Below are 14861 nucleotides of genomic sequence, written 5' to 3' on the forward strand. Positions count from 1 at the left end.
ATAAAGATAAAAATTTACGTTTTAAATTTCTAAAAATATAACGTTACAGTCATTCAACAGGAATTATCCAAAAAAAGGGATATGCGTGCAATTTGTGTATTTGAACGATAACACGATAAGCGGAAATTTTTTACATGGTGGATTAATTGTTTAAAGCTTTAAGTCGCTTAGTATTCAAAAGAAAAGATGAAGTAGGTAAAAAAGTTAACTAAGTAAACATAAGCTGTCTTCGATTCGCCACTTATCAATTACATTTAAAAGCAACAAAAAGTTTACGAATTGAGTTTTTACAATAAAGTACGTGATGCCAGCATTAAGGTGTTATAGCCGCTATCTTGAATGCTACCAGGTTTCGAATCGAAAACTGCTAATGAACATGTTTAAAATACAAGTTTGTTCAGTTAATTGTAGAGAATGTCTTTAAAGTTTTAATTAAAATGTATAAATTTATCAATATGTACGTTATTAAACCCCTTCTTTGGCTCTCTAACTCTTGCCTAGTTTAATTAACAAGACAATTTAAATAGGAAATATTTCCATATTAGAAATGTTTCTGATCGTTCAGTTTGTATTGCAGGTATGTCCTATAGTGATCCAATCTATAAAATTTCAGGTAACAGTTGCTTTAAGAAGTAATCAAAATATCGTGCAGATATCTATGTACTGCCAGCTAGCGACTTAAGGATTTTGTTGCGGCTCTTTTGTCTAATGTCCCACCTAAAATCTTAGGGTTATTGTTAGTCGGAATTTCAACGCCAACGACTGCAATATTAAGGTCAAGTCTGTACACTCTTTCGTTCAATTTGTGAATATGATCGTGTAGCGAGGAAGCGAGAAAGGTCGGAGAGATAGCCGTTTACTTTTGTACACATGTCATCGATTCCATTGTTCTATTATACATATTGCAATCGTCAGCGTACGAGGTGATAGAAATTCCCTCTGGTGGTTGAGGGAGTTTCGAAATATAGAAATTAAACAGCAATGGGGAGATGACACCATCCTCGGAACCCACTGCTTAATTGTTCTCAATTTAGAATTTTCACCTTGAAATATTATGGATGAATGTCAACCGCTCAGATGGTTTTTAGTCCACCTCTTCAACCCTGGAAGGAGCGTAGATTTTTAGATATCCTTAAGTAGCATGTGGGTTTATTATTTATGTTACTATTATAATAGAATTCTATCAAAGATGGTAAAAAATATTTAACATTCACCAGATTTGCTTCTTTAAAAGTTCAAAGACTTGCCACAAGAGAATCGTTTGTAATGTGATTTATGAAATATGAAATTAATCGGCACCTTACCTCATCTATAACTTATCGACAGTTATAGGATATAACAGCGTAGGAAGATAGCAGAAGAGGGCGCCTCACATACGCTATGTCTGATCACATGGTAATGTTTTGTTCAACATTCTTCGAATAGAATTGCAACATCTACGGAGATTTTGCAAAAAAGTCCTCTGCTAGGACCTTATGTAGGAAAAATTAAATAACTTTGCAAATTTTCACGTCTTTGCGAGCTGTAGTTCAGACATTCTGCGAGTATTTTATATTACGAAATTGCAACCGCAATTGTTTTTATTCAAACTCATCTGGCTACGCTGTTTTTTATTCCCGAATGGCTGAAATAATCAAATGACAATTTCAGAGTCTTTTAACTTTTGAATCAGTTTTCTCCATTCCTAAATCTTTCTTGATTCCTTTGTTGTAATTTATATATGTTTAAGGCTTTGCATATAAAAAGGGAAATAGCAATAGCTAACTTTTTCTGAAACCTGTTTCTTGCAAATATTTGTTGAACACCACACCAATTATCCCGGGAGCTGATAAATTATTCTAACTTTAAGCTCTGTAGCTACACTTTCGCTATATGCTCAAAAAAGTAAAAATTTTCTGTGCACAAAAAAACGAAAATCATTCAGTCACCTAAAATGCAAAACAACGTAACATCACTTTTCATAAGTTTTCAGGTGAAGAAAAACGAATGCATGATGAATTTGAGGTTTGGTTATAAAATAGTTACAAATTGATTATCATACACTCATATTGAAACAAAATTACAGTTTTCGTTAAAAAATGGTTATGAATTGGTTATTATATCTGACAACAATTTTTAATTTTTTTAATGATACGTTGCTTTGCATTTTACGTAACGATATGTATATTTTATAATGCCTTTTAGGCACACAAGCGATGGCGACAACATCCTATTTCAATAGAAACATTTCAAATGGTTGCTCTAATTTATAATAAACTGATGTTGAAAATAGTCGGCATATAACCACGCCTAAACCAATAAAATTAATTTCCGTTTTCTAGCTAACTCTATCCCATATTTATATGACACAAATTAAATCTAATTACGATAGGTGCGCTTGTTGCCCACTGATATCTTGATATCTTTGTTAAATGTCTCGAATATGAGGTTTTAATATTAGTTTTTCAGCAGAAAACAAAAGGTTTAAATAAGATAGTTTGTTAGGCAAAGAACTTCGCGCCAAAACTTTAATATTATGTATTATGTATTATGTTTAGTTGAAATTTATCAAAATAAAATGTTAGCAAGGCAATTCTCACTCAATGGCATATCAGTATCGTTTTATCATAACTAGTTTTTGAACCACTAGCACGAGTATACTCTAAATCGACTATTAATGCAACGATCGCGACGATTTAAGACCTCCGACATGTTTTTCTTCCGATAGCATACGCAGCAATATTATTTGTATCACATCCACAAAACATGACCACTGAATTTTAATATAAATTTGATGTCTGAAACCTTCTTTAACTGAGGATTTACACACAATTTCAATTTCGTTCAACTTTTTTATGTAACTAAGATAGTATATCATTTTATTTCACAATTTTTTTCTCTTTGTAAACTCATACTCACTTCTACTAAATATAACGGCACGTCTACACCGATTGCGATGATCTCGCATTTTGCCCCTTGGACATGGTTGTGACATTATCTGCGTCGAAAGCAACTGACTTTTCTTTACCGAGGGCTGTTGATTATAGAAGATCACTTTTCTCGCCTCAGTAGTTGCACAAAAATTGGCAACAATCAGCACAAATGCAAAAAGTATGGATACAATCACTCGTATATGCATTTTTGAAAATTATTAATCCTCAAACTTATGTGAAGCGTTAAATTTGATATCATAAATCAATTTTACACAATTTAATATCCGTATTTTTGTAAGTTTCGCGTTCGTCCTGTATACTTCGCGTCCGTTCTAAAATTTCCACATGCGAAGGTGTGAAAAGATAAAACGTTACTATAGCTTGTGGCTAGCGCTGAGTTCTAGCGACTTGCAGGTATCGTTCACGCGTCGTCTTATATTGATTGCTGACATGAAATATTTTTACTACTATTTGTAAGCGATTGTTGTCGTGCGACGGATATCTTATGGCTGGAGGGGTGTTATTCGGCTTATCACTGAAAATAATTTGTAGATAAGATTAAATTAACAGGCAGTGACGGAATGCTAATAAAATTTATGAATTTATCTCTTAATAAAAGTGCAAATGATCGACCGAAGACGGGGATTCGGTTTGCACGTCTCGGACGTTGTAAAAAAAATTAAAATTGGATTGCAGACATTTTTACAAAGAAATGAAAATTTCAGTGAAAATTTTGCGAAATTTTTTTCATTTTAAATAGTTGTAATCGAAAGAAGAATCTTTCGTCTAAATCTTTACGAATTGCATCTCAAGGACCTGTGTAAAATTTCATGAAGATCGGTTGAGTAGATCTCGAGAAATCTTGCCAATCGACTTCATAAGCACAGTTCTCAAGGATGTATCTCCGAAACAATTACTCGGATCAACTTGAAAATTTAGGACAATATTGAAACCCATCCTCCCATATAACACCTTAAATTAGAACTCAATTGATAGGTCTTTGTGCTATCTTTATTTTGATCCACTTTAGATAACATTTGTACAGAAACTGTCGAAAATACATAGCATTATAGCCAAAACCTGCTCTTACACTCATCACTTCACGAATTTTGTATCTTTCTTTAAATATTTATATACAGTTAGAAGGCCGAAAAGGAGCGAACTTTCCAGAATTTTTACTGAGAATTTTTTTAAATTTTTTATCCAAAAATTTGTACACATATTGTGTTATCTTTTAGCTCCATTTTAAGTAATAGAAAAAACATTTATTTCGAAAGGAACTAAATCTGATCTCCGGGAGCTCCTTTCATAAAAGATGTTTTGTGATGACCACTATATCTCTAAACTGGAACCCATCAAATTAAAAAATTAAACAGATTTCGTTTAAGTAATGTCAAATCTAGTAATGGATCGAAGGAATAACCGAAAAAATTTTTTTTTTGAGAAAATAACCGTTTCTCAAATTTTTGAACAAAATTTCGGCCTTAAATTTGTAATAAAAAATAAATATGTGCCGGTGAGAAAAATCAGTTGGTTCAGTTACTAAAAAATATATTTAAGAAACTCGCGTTAAAATTTGAGACTAATCATCTTAGCCGTTTTCGAGTAATGCTGTGCACCGACTTTGAAGACACCATATTGAGAAAAATCCGTTTAAAATTTGGCCTTGTACTTCCAAGCCTTTCCGAATCTGCGTGTAACTTCGAAAATATTTACCGAAACGATATGAAATTTTCAGCAAATATTTTTAAATATACATATGTAAGTTAAGAAAATAAAATATAAAAAAATATTTTTTGAAATTTATAACTGTTTATAACCCCTTAAAAATCCCCTCATATACTAATCAACCGTGCTACTGTGCAGTATCCACACTACTAACGAATTCTTTAGATAAGGTATTGTAAAAGCTGTCGTTTGCATACTTACGAACACCAACATGTAGGAATTGATTGGTTTACAAACATCTGAACAGAAATCTAGTTAACAATTATTAAAAATAAATTTGCCTTCAGCGCAATGTATTTTGAAAACTGTGGTAGCGGTTGCTTGATAAACTGTGGCGCCAAACACCTTGTCACACATTCCGCAAAACTCTAAATGTCACGGCCTCGTAGACACAACAGTGCAATACTTCCGTGTATAATTTGCTGAGAAGTGCGACAAAAGTCCACACGAATTTCGTGGAATCGATGACATAGCTGTCGATTACGTGATTACTAATGTAGCATATACGTAGTGAGGCATAAAGGAAAACGTCATTTCCGCATAAATACGCTGCACCGACCTTCTAAAAATAGAGCTTGACAACTACAAGTATATTAAGAGGTGGTGGATTAAATTTTTTCACACAGTTGTGGTGGTTGCCTTTTATGTTAAGAGGTCTTTGAAGTATCTGAGTTATCCTAAAAATCATAAGTGTTAGAAAGTTTTGCTTATCAACTTCGGTTTCAGAAACCTATAATTAGTAAAAAAAACAGCCACTAACTTAATGCAATTTTGCGTCATTTATGAAGTGAGAAAAATCGGCCAAATGGCCACGACGACTCTATTTACAGATATTTACCCGTCTACGTCAATTTTCGATGACCCGTTACAGCGTTTCGGCTGGAACTTTGGCTATAGTACGCTGACTGTTGTCTTCGAACTCCTTAAACGTTGTTGGATGATTGGCGTGAACCTTTTGTTTAAGATTTGGAGGCGTTAAATCGCAAGTTTTTTGCAGCCATTTGACTGGGTCATTCCTCAAAATTAACGAGTCGCCAAGCTTTACACGGCAAAATATATATTGCAACACAGAAAACAATCCTTCGAGCCTGTTCTTGACTAAATTCACAAATAAATGAACATAGAAACTCAAGGACTTTTTACGAAGAAAAATATAAATAAAGAATTAAATTACTAAATATGTAACAATAGAAATTTATTTCAGTAACAAGTAGTTAATTATCTTGACTTTTGTCCTTTTTGCATGGTTGACGTTAATTTACAATTCCTATATATGTAAATTGCCACTTACACTTTTTTGGCACAGAGTGTATATAAAATTTGCGATCAAATCTTTATCTCAAAGTGTCACTAGGCACCTTGTCGCAATTAAATATGAAAATTGCCGTGTTCGACAAAGACCATAGTTACCGGACATAAAAACTACGCCTGAAAATATGCTCAGGAAGCGGTCGCGTCAACGATAGCTGTCAAATTTGACTATAATTAAATTATAAACATAAGATATTTTTGGAAAAAACCTCTTCATTTTATTGAGATATACTTGTATGTATGGCTTACTAATCTATAACTACCTGAACCCAAGTATAGAATATGGATATGGTTATTGTCCGATTTTAGACACTTTCTTGCAATATCGACTGATGTTAAACACGTAATTTGTGAGTAGGATACATCGTTTATATATTTTCAATTAACGGCATTTTGTGGGCGTGACAATTGCACATTAGTACCGCTACCAAGTCAATTTTATCTTAAGTTATAGTTTAAACTTTGAATCGGAGACATACTGATAATTTTGATGAATCAGGGTATCGATTCCGTTTCATGCCATTTTCAACCGTCATATCTTAATTTAAATCAAATCTTTGAGCTTATTTATTCAGCTACCTTAGCCAAACCTTATCTTCGAAGTCATATCTGTAAAATTTAGAGCACAAACTCAGGATTTTAGGCAATTGACTTTTACTCATCATTTTTACTAAGAGTTTTTATATCCCTAAACGTCATTGGACTGATCAAAGTGGGTGCCATGCAAATAATGACTTACATCACTATATTATCGCAATACTACCCAATCATAGCTTTAAGAGAGTGATTAGGGTTTCGAGGTAAAAAAAAAAAAGAATTTTTTGCGATTTTCTTTCATAAATTGGGTAACTTTTTCATGCAGAAATATTGAAGCATAAGCCGGTAACAGAGCTTCCCCCACAATGTCGTGGAATGTCGCGGTATTCACCCTAACTTGGCTGGAAATTATCCGAAAATAAAAGAATTCACTAAAAATTCGGCTTTTTGTGGGTGGAAAATGCCCTTAATGTAAAAAAAAAAAGAAAATACGTTAACTTCGGTTGCACCGAAGCTAAATACCCTTCACAGGTGCATTTCTGTTAGTAACTATGTGTTCAGTTTGTATGGAAGCTATATGCTATAGTCAACCGATCTGAACATTTTCTTCGGAGATTACATTGTTGCTTTAGAAAATAATATATGCCAAATTTCGTGAATATATCTTGTCAAACGTGAAAGTTTTCCATACAAGAACTTGTTTCCGATCGTTCAGTTTGTATGGCAGCTATATGCTATAGTCAACCGATCTGAACAATTTCTTCTGAGATTACATTGTTGCCTTAGAAAATAACACATATCAAGTTTCGTGAATATATCTTGTCAAATGTGAAAGTTGTCCATACAAGAACTTGATTCCGATCGTTCAGTTTGTATGGCAGCTATATGCTATAGTTAACCGATCTGAACAATTTCTTCGGAGATTACATTGTTGCCTTAGAAAATAACACATATCAAGTTTCGTGATTATATCTTGTCAAATGTGAAAGTTGTCCATACAAGAACTTGTTTCCGATCGTTCAGTTTGTATGGCAGCTATATGCTATAGTTAACCGATGAGAAAAATTTCTTCGGAGATTATATTGTTGCCTTAGAAAATAACATATACCAAATTTCGTGAATATATCTTGTCAAATGTGAAAGTTGTCCATACAAGCATTTGATTCCGATCGTTCAGTTTGTATGGCAGCTATATGTTATAGTGGCCCGATATCGGCCGTTCCGACAAATGAGCAGCTTCTTGAAGAGGAAATGAAAGATATCTTAAAAACTGAGAGACTAGTTCGTATATATACAGACAGACGGACAGACGGACTAAACGGACTGGCTAAATGGACTGATCATTTATATATTATATACTTAAACTTTATAGGGTCTCCGACGATTCCTTCTGGGTGTTACAAACTTCGTGACAAACTTAATATACCCTGTTCAGGGTATAAAAAATACTAAACGTTGTTGGCAGTATTTTTCAAACAATGTGCACAAGTTTGTAATAAAGTAGTAGTTTTGAAATGACAGTGAACACGGACATTGAAAAAGTAGTTTTGAGAAAAACGCGTCTAAAATTTATAAACAAAAAATGGCCAAAAAAAAAATTACCCTATGTTGTCAAAAGTGGGCCCAATAATGTACAAAAGGTCCGATTAAAATTGCTCAATCCGTATATAAAAAATAAATTCGTAAAAAATCTCTTTTTTACATTCAAGCTCTCTCCTAAGATATTTATCGGAAATTTTGCACACACCCCTTCCAATAAGCTGCTCATTGTCGAAACCGCTGAACCGCTGGTATAGGACCACTTTGGGATAAAGCTGCCACACAAAATGAACGTCCAAAATTCCTGTATGGAATTTTATTTATTTTTATTTATCAACGTACCCTAACGAAGTTCTGCAAAGATTATTACCCAAGTCTACGGTTCATTCTTCGAAAAAATTGTATAAATCGAATTATAGTGTCCAAGGCCAATGCTACGGTCCAAGTTCTTACGAAACAAATTTCAAAATTTTAAAATAATTTGTAAATGATTTGATGAAAGACTTGAATCTTTCCGAAAAAGCAGATGAGTTACTTTGATCAAGGCTAAAAAGCAAGAATTTACTTTAATCTGGAGTGTCTTTCTCCTGGTTTAGATATCGTGACAAGCAGTTATCTTCCTGTTTTGCCCAAGAGGACGAGTTGGTTTATTGTAACAATATTGAAGATTTAATAGACACATTCAAGATTTCATACGACCTAGTGCAGTGGCGGAGTTTCATTGATTCTTCAAAAAGAAACCTTAAGTCAGTTGTACTTCAGAATTTGGGTTTACCAAATTACCCTATTTTTTATGTTTATTGGATAGTTGATAGTAATTAAAGTGGTACCTGGTTTGGTGCCTCCTCAAAAGGTTCTTCTATCAGCGCCTCACATAAGGCAGGGATTTATGAATCAATTTGAATCAATTTCACTTCCAAGAGATTGAAGCTGCTTCAAATACTTAGTGTAAAAGTTCCCAAGTCTCTTGGAGGTAAAGGTGAAGAAAGGTGTTTTTGTTTGACCTGATATTCTATGCGTTCCTGGTTGATTCACAGTTCATAACAACCATGACGGATCTTCAAAAAGAAGGGTGAATTGTGATAAGTTGTTTACCTTACTTGATCAAAGAGCGTGTATTAATAAAACCACTTTCGTTTTAGGTTGTTAATTGTTTAATGATATTATTATAGATCTATCTAAATATCTAGAATGAATTCACTTTATACTTATACAGTTTTTTTTTATTCGAATATTATACTAATAAATTATTATTGAATAAATAATAATTCAGAAAACACTTCATAAGCATTTGAACTACAACTAAAATAAATTAACAAACTTAATTCACTTAAACATATATACGCAGACAGTTGCATTAGCATAAAGGTAATGCTGTTCAACAAGTGGAGATTCCGGTCATGCAGAGATTTTGCCGCAGTAATATTTCAACATTTAATACCATCTGAAACGGAAAAAATTATTAACTAAGTATTTAATATGTTTTTTATTGTTATTGGGACTAGATTAGATAGGTTTTGACAGGGTCAATATTTTTGATTTTGCAGCACGACAAATATGCAGTATATCAGTGCGTAAGTTTCTAGGTACCAGGTGTATACTTCAGTAATATTTATAGATTGTTGACTACACCATGCACAAGTCTATACACCCGCGATGATTTTGCATAATAGTTGTAACAACAAATTGATACTCACTGGCGTTAAATGATAGAATACGTCGGCATACGCCACGATGATCTCGCATATGACACTTTATGCACGGCTTTTCCTTCGCACGCGACGACAAAATCTGTGATGTATAAATCTTTATGGTCTGCGGTGCGTAGAATATCACCCGGCGGCACTCCGTTTCGTTGGGCTTACTTAATACCAACAATGCGACCACCAACAATGTCCATAACGTAATTTTCTTGGAAACCATTGCAATTATTTCTAATTGTGTAAATTTAATTTAAAGTCTTTATTTCACGTTTTTTTTTAATTAAATATGTTTCTACATATAAGCGCAAACAGCCAACAATTCGAATTAAAATAAATATTTGTTTAGATTTTCACGATTGTCCGTAGTAATTTCTACAAAATGCTTCGCTGCAAATGCCGGTTTTAAACTGATTACAAACGATCCCTCGTGCCACTACTTAAGAAGCCCTTGTGGGAGTGAACGGCAGTGATATCAAAACGAAGGTGATTGCAATACGGTGTGGTCGCCACACATACGCCTACTCACACACGTACGACTTGCTCGCCTAGCGACGGGCACACTCATTACAGTAGTGGGTAATTAGAGAACGCTATATGGCAGCTGTGCTCACTGAGACTTTGCGTATCGACATATATTGATAAGAATTATTATCACTTTATCTCATTGTTATTTTTTTTTTTTTATTTTTTTTTAAATGCTCAAAAGTGAACTTTAGCAGGGAGAGTCTCAAATTTGAATTATAATTTTATTTCATTCGTTCGATTGATATTTTGAGACTGAAAGCACTATGTGAATATTACTTTTAAAAATGATAATAAACGTAATTATTATAGTAAACAAATATATTATAGTAAGCAACTCGCTGTGCTAAACATTTGGCCAAACTTGTCTTAATTATTTCAAGCGCGATATACTCGTAGTGTTTGCCCTAATGTTTCGCCTGAAGTTTGTTAACTGCTTCTAAATAATATGAATACATAGCGATGACATTATTTCACCAACGCCGGATCCTCCTTGTAAAAACTTCTTAAATATTTTTCTTTCAACTCTGAGCAAGGGCTAATAGTTCTGCTTATCCAGGGAGGAGTACATAAAGATTATGTAATCAAAATAGCTTTCCATATACAGGGTTTGTCCGGAAAGTAATAGAACTAATTTTCTTTCGCCATAATTATACTTCGGAGCGTGTGCGCAATGGCTGGAGTCGGTAGAGGGCGTTCCTAGCAAATGAACGAGTGGCTGATCAGTTGTCTCCGTGGACCTGGAGAGTCAGGACAAACATTTTCGGGCAACGTGTTTCTGTGAGTGGTGCAAACCGAAAATGCAGCGGTCGTTGGAGCAAAGATGCGCGTGTAAACTCAGTAAATCTGCGACAGAGACGTTTGATAAGAACAAGCAGGCTTACCCAGATGTTGCTTTAGCAAGAAGTGGTGTGTTTCTGCGGCACTAGGCCTTTTTGGGTGCCGGGAAGAGGTCGCTGATGAATACCGTGCTGGGAGACCCAACGACTTCGTCAAACACAGTCAATGTGACTCGCGTGCGAAAAGTTTTGAACTTAGACCGTCTGTTAGTTAGTCGTTCGGTTAGGAGAAGACGCCAACAAGAATCTCTCTCCGCTGCGCTATGAATACTAAAACTTCTATGTATTGACAATAAATATCATCATAAATCGACCAAGCGCTTTGAGCCTTTTACAATCTTTTTTGAAGCGGCTAATATCAATTTCAGCTATCCTAGCTAGTAGGCCGAAAGTATCTATGTTATTGAGATGTGCCTGGAAGTTTCGACCTCACCTTCGCCCATACAACTTTCATAATTGTGTCCGAAAAGAGTTTTAGCCCAGCTAAGGTAAGCATTCAATCTTCAGCGTTCCACCCAGGCCATTTCCACTATAGGCCAGAAGTCACACCAAAGCTGGTCATTAACATCGCCCTCTAACTAAGACAAAACATTTCTATGATCTTTTATACACACAAAACCAAAATGACTCATATTCAACGTTTCGTGGACTTTAGGTTGAAAAAAGTGTAACTTAGAATACTTTATTTAAATACCCTATGCAAGACAGTTTCCTGCTATCCAAAAGGGTGTATATCTATCTCTTAGTATCAGTCGTTTGTAGTGTCAGAAGATGCAAATTGTTTTTATACTATTGTAACATGTTGCTATAGAGTATAATTGTTTTGTTCAACTAACGGTTGTTTGTATCACTTAAAACTAATCGAAATAGATATAGGGCTGTATATGTATATATGTATAAATGCACAGCATGACGAGACGAGTTGAAATCGGGACGTCCGTCTATCCATCTGTCTGTATGTCTGTGCATTTCATTCATAATTGAGATATCGTAATGGAACTTGGAACTCATGTTCCTTGACAAAACAGTGAGTACAAGTTCGAAGATGGGTATAAACGGGCACTATTACGCCCACAAAACGCTGTTAAACGAAATCTTAAAATATGATACAAAATTATAGTTTGGTACAGGGAATTACAGTAGTGAGAGGCAAATGTGGACCAACAATTTTAAATTTCTAAATGGTCAAATGTAAATTTATTCCAAACCATTTGATCCTTGCAAGTTGCAAGCGTGTGAATTATTCGGTTACACAAGAACTTATCCCTTCCTTACTTTTTTAATTAGTGTTTGCTTTTAGTAAGGGCATACAGTATATCCACCTTCAATTGCAACAAAATAAGAATGAAGAACATAAAAAATTTATACTATATAGTATATCGTAATAGTATGTTCTCAAAACAGCACTCACTTTATAGATAACGATTTCTCGATAGCGAGCACACTCTGAGGGTGGTGAGGTTGAACCTCAGGCCAATAGCACACTTATTCTTATATACTGATACATATGGACGCACAATAATCGAAAAAACCATCGGTCATGCTACGTAGCACATGATTTTAATATTACTAAATATTGATGATGAATCACAGACCATAAAAAAGAAAGGGAATTAACACGCTAGATTAACTCACACTTAGATGAATATTATTGTTATGATTGATTTGGGAAAGCCTTTTCAATGGTTTTCACACTTTGGCGACTACACGAGATTGCTCTGCACCCGCCCTGAGGACCCCAGGAAAGTGGCAATATACTACAATTTCCTTTGCTATATATTCATGTCACAATTTGGTGGCCACTGGTGAACGTTTCTGCAACTCTCTTCATCCCCTCTATAGCCTATATTATTGCTAAGTATTGATGATCAATCACAGACCATTAAAAATCGGCGGCATTAACGCACAGTGGTAGGAAAATATTATTTGTATGATCAATATGGAAAACCCAAATTTAAACAAATTGATTAATGACTTTTTCAATAATTATTCGTCTCTCAGAGCATTATTTTGTGTTGTTAGAACTGGTGGTACCCTTAGATAGTAACTTGTTTGTATAAATTTGGTGTCTGATATGTATGATGTACTTGGGTTAACACATTACAATAATTTGCTATAAAAACACAAAAATTCAGTATCATTTTTTGGAGAATAATAAAATGACTTAAATTTCGTCATTTTTGTAATTTCATCGTGATGTCAGCATGAAATAGCATTTAATATCTAAAGCCAGGTGAACCCAGTAAGCATTACAACAATGAATTTTTTTTTCACGTTTCTTAATCCAGTTATAATTTTACTCATGTATATATTCTATATACATTGTGACCAAAAAGTACCACGAAATTGTAATTTAAATTATGGTGCTCACAAATTATTAAAGAGTCTTAAGGAGATAACAAGGACTCTACATCTCTCGCGAGTCCGGTCCAATGATTTTGGTGAATATTTTGGGTATGAAATGCTCTCTTGCTCGACTCGTCCCGATTAATCTCCATTTTTTTCAAAAAGAGTGCCTTAAACAGGTCTCTTTGGACATGTTTGATAGTGCGATTTCTGATCGCACATTCATGGAAAGCAATATAACTGCCGATGAGACATGGGTTTATGATTTACGCATGCAAACAAGTCAAGAATCATCGGAATGGAGGGAAAAAAGCGAGCCGAAACCAAAAAACTACGTCAAAGCCGCTAAAAGATTAAGGTTATGTTCATTGTTTTTTTCGATATTCGTGGTTTGGTGTATCATGAATTTATTCCGTTGGGTCAATAAGGTGTTTTATTTGGCCTTATTGAGGCGTTTGCGTGAGAAAATCCGTCGAAAACTGTCAGAATTGTGAAAGAAAAATTCATGGATTTTACACGATGATTTTGCACCATGACATCGTGCCACGATTGGGACCGAATTTAAAGCCAAAAAAGCCATGAATACCATCGATCAACCATTGTGTTCACCAGATTTGGGTCTGTGTAATTTTTTTTATTCTCCAAACTGAAATTGCTACTCCGTGAAATACCTTTTCAGTTGATCGAAAAGATAAAATAAAATTCGCTGAAGAAGCTGAAGGCCATCCCAAAAGTGCTTACGAAAAATGTTTCGAGGACTGAAAAATCGTTAGCATAAGTGTATTTCATCTGTTGGGGATTACTTTGAAGACAACAAAATAAATATTGATGAATAATTAAATATTTTGCTTTATATATACACTTTCCCGGTACGGTACTATTTTGTCGGAATTATGTTATAGTAATTAAAACAATCTAACCAAGTACTTTTCTTTCATATTCGGCTATAAAATCATAACAGATCACTATTCATAACAGATCACTTTGGCCGATTAAACCCTTATTCATGTTAAAATTTTCAATATTCTGCTTTAATAATGAACCTATAAATAAATGAAATACGTCGGCACTGATTTGTCAGAACCTCTTGCATGATTAAATATGATGGAATCACCACTTTGTTCCCTCCAATCTAATGTGAACAATTTCTAAATAAATTGTTACTTCGAAGACAAGCATAATCATGAGTTGGGTTACTTTGTATAACTCTCAATTAACATCATTAAGCACACCGTGTTAGCGTTGAGCAGCCGTTCGACGCCACATAGTATTTGCAATGCAAACATAAATTCTTTTTACGTAGAAGTAGGCTATTTTTATTCTCAGGCATTACTACATATTTCGCACTGCGGTGAAATTCTGTCTAGAGAATTGAGTCATTCATTGTACGCGATTTTCGTCGCCGCTTTGCAACTGTCCAAAGG

This window comes from Bactrocera neohumeralis, chromosome 5 (genome assembly GCF_024586455.1).
Source record: "Bactrocera neohumeralis isolate Rockhampton chromosome 5, APGP_CSIRO_Bneo_wtdbg2-racon-allhic-juicebox.fasta_v2, whole genome shotgun sequence".
Classification (NCBI taxonomy): Eukaryota; Metazoa; Arthropoda; class Insecta; order Diptera; family Tephritidae; genus Bactrocera; species Bactrocera neohumeralis.